Genomic DNA, 3,557 nt, shown 5'->3' on the forward strand with positions numbered 1-3,557 from the left:
CTGTTCGTTTCCAAGGCAAACCACTCAATATCACAATATTCCATGTCATGTCCCAACCAGTAATGTTGGAGAAGCTGAAGTTGAATGGCTCTATGAAGACCTACAAGACATTCTAGAACTAACACCCCCAAAAGATGTCCTTTTCATTATAATGGGGACTGTAATGCAAAAGTAGGAAGTCAAGAAACTCCTGGAGTAACAGGCAAATTTGGCCTTGGAGTACAGAATGAAGCAGGGCCAATGCTAATGGAGATTTGCCAAAAGAATTCACTGCTCATAGCAAACACCCTCTTCCAACAACACAGGAGAAGACTCTACACTTGGACATCACCAGATGGTCAATCTCAAAATCAGATTGATTATATTTACAGCCAAAGATGGAGAGGCTCTATACAGTCAGCAGAAACAAGACCAGGAGCCTACTGTGACTCAGATCATGACTCCTTATTGACAAATTCAGACTTAAATTGAAAAAAGTATGGAAAACCACTAGGCCATTCAGGTATGACCTGAATCAAATCCCTTATGATTGTACAGTGGAAGTGACAAATCATTTCAAGGGATTAGATCTGATACACAGAGTGCCTGAAGAACTTTGGACAGAGGTTTGTGACATTGAGCAAGAGGCAGTGATCAAAAAACAAAAAAATCCCTAAGAAAAAGAAATGCAAAAAGGTAAAATGGTTGTCTGAGGAGTCCTTTCAAATAGCTGAGAAAAGAAGAGAAGCTAAAGGCAAAGGAGAAAAGGAAAGATATAAGCATCTGAATGCATAGTTCCAAAGAATATCAAGGAGAGATAAGAAAGCCTTCCTCAGTGATCAGTGCAAAGAAATAGAAGAAAACAATAGAATGGAAAAGACCAGAGATCTCGTCAAGAAAATTCGAGATACTAAGGGAAAATTTCATGCATGGATGGGCACAATAGAGGACAGAAACTGTATGGATCTAACAGAAGCAGAAGATATTAAGAAGAGGTGTCAAGAATACACAAAGGACCTATACAAAAAGATCTTCATGATCACTCACCTAGAGCCAGACATCCTAGAATGTGAAGTCAAGTGGCCTTTAGGAAGCTTCACAATGAACAAAGCTAGTGGAGGTGATGAAATTCCAGTTGAGGTATTTCAAATCCTAACAAATGATGCTATGAAAGTGCTGCACTCAGTATGCCAGCAAATTCTGAAGACTCAGCAGTGGCCACAGGACTGGAAAATGTGTTTTTGTTCCAATCCCAAAGAAAGGCAATGCCAAAGAATGTTCAAACTACTGTGCAATTGAACTCATCTCACATGCTAGTAAAGTAATGCTTAAAATTCTCCAAGCCAGGCTTCAACTGTACGTGAACTGTGAACTTCCAGATGTTCAAGCTGGATTTAGAAAAGGCAGGGGAACCAGAGATCAAATTACAACATCTGTTGGATCATCAGAAAGCAAGAGAGTTCCAGAAAAACATGTATTTCTGCTTCATGGACTATGCCAAGTCCTTTGTTTGTGGATCATAGCAAACTGTGGAAAATTCTTAAGGAGATGAGAATACCAGACCATGTAACCTGCCTTCTGAGAAATCTGTCTGCAGGTCAAGAAGCAGCAGTTAGAACTAGCTGTGAAACAACAGACTGGTTCCAAATCAGGAAAAGAGTATGTTAAGGGCGTATATTATCACCCTGCTTATTTAAGTTCTATTCAGACTACATCATGCGAAATGCTGGGTGGGAGGAAGCACAAGCTGGAATCAAGATTGCCAGGAGAAATATCAATAACCTCAGATATGCAGATGACACCAACATTAAGGCAGAAAGCAAAAGAGAACTAAAGAGACTGTTGATGAAATTGAAAAAGGAGAGTTTAAAAGCTTACGTAAAACACAATCTTCATTGCTCACTTCGGCAGCACATATACTATCATTGGAACCTTACAGAGAAGATAGTATGGCCACTGTGCTAGGATGGCATGCAAAGTTGTGAAGTGTTCCATATATTTAAAAAAAATTATTATTTGCCTGAGTTTGTAACTGCCACTTGTCTGGAGTTTGTCTTTGGTTTCTCATTTTTGGTTATTTGTTTTAATCTCACTTAATGCCATAGCAAACCACTTGTGGAATCTTTGTTCCTGACCAGAGATCAAGCCCTGAACCTTTGGAGTGGGAGCACTGACTCCAAGACCCTAGACTACCAGAGAACTAACCCTAGGGAGTATCAAATAGTGAGAACTCACACAAAGGAAACCAGTTGAATACAAGACAGGGCATCACCCAACCACCAGTAGCACTTTGTGTGGGATGCCTCATCTAAACACTAAACAAAACAAAAATACAAACCCAATCATCAGCAGACAGGATTATCACCTCACTCAGCCTTGCCCATTGGCAGGGGCGAGGGGGAGGGGGGGAAACTCAGCAGAAACCTATACAAAGCTTACACAAACCACTGCGCAAAACTTAGGAGGACAGAAACCAAAAAAAATTCAGCCTTGAAGCATGGGAAAAGAAGACCTCAAACATAATAAGTTAAAAAAAAGAAAATGCAGAGAAATACAACACAAATGAAGGAAAAAACTAGAAACACAGAAGTTCAAATAAACGAAGAGGAATTGGCAAGCTACTTGAAAAATAATTCAGAATAATGATAGTAAAGATGATCAAAACCTTGAAAACAGAATGGAGAAAATGAAAAAATCAATGAACAAAGACCTAGACAGAATTAAATAATAAACATACAGAGACAAATAACACAATTACTGAAATTAAAAATACTCTAGAAGGAATCAATAGCAGAATATCTGAAGCAGAAGAATGAATCAGTGAGCTGGAAGATAAAATGGTGGAAATAATTTCTGAAGAGCAGAATAAAGTAAAAAGAATGAAAAGAACTGAGGATAGTCTCAGAGATTTCTGCAACATTATCAAACGCATCAACATTTGAATTATAGGGGCCCCAGAAGAAGAGAAAAAGAAAAAAAGTATGAGAATATTTTTGAAGAGACTGTAGTTGAAAATTTCCCCGACATGGAAAAGGAAATAGTCAATCAAGTCCAAGTGGCACAAAGTGTCCCATAGAGGATAAACCCAAGGAGAAACATGCCAAGACACATACTATTCAAACTAAAAAGACTGAACAGAAAGAAAAAAATATTAAAAAAAAACAGCAAGGGAAAAGAAACAATTAACACACAGGGTAAACCCCATAGGCTTAACAACTGATCTTTCAGCAGGAACTCTGCAGGCCAGAAGGGAATGGCAGGATATATTTAAAGTATTGAAAGGAAAAATCTACAACCAAGATTACTGTACCTGGCAAGGATCTCATTCAAAATTGATGGAGAAATAAAAAGCTTTTCAGACAAGCAAAAGTTAAGAGAATTCAGTACCACCAAACCAGCTTCATGATAAATGCTTAATGAACTTATATAGTCAAGAAATACAAGAGAAGAAAAGGATCTACAAAATCAACCCCAAACAGTTAAGAAAATGGCAATAGGAACATATATATCAATAATTACTTTAAATATAAATGGATTAAATGCTCCAACCAAAAGACACAGACTGGCTGAATGGATAA

General features: G+C 38.0%; 1 non-coding gene across 1 annotated transcript; it reads left to right on the forward strand.

Annotated features, from left to right (window-relative positions):
- The first annotated feature begins 1,874 nt into the window (after window positions 1-1,874).
- LOC139033589 (U6 spliceosomal RNA) lies at window positions 1,875-1,980 on the forward strand. The gene has a single exon (XR_011486127.1). It is a non-coding gene; the product is annotated as a U6 spliceosomal RNA (small nuclear RNA).
- The last annotated feature ends 1,577 nt before the right edge of the window (window positions 1,981-3,557 follow it).

The sequence above is a fragment of the Odocoileus virginianus genome, unplaced genomic scaffold (assembly GCF_023699985.2).
Source record: "Odocoileus virginianus isolate 20LAN1187 ecotype Illinois unplaced genomic scaffold, Ovbor_1.2 Unplaced_Scaffold_19, whole genome shotgun sequence".
NCBI lineage: Eukaryota > Metazoa > Chordata > Mammalia > Artiodactyla > Cervidae > Odocoileus > Odocoileus virginianus.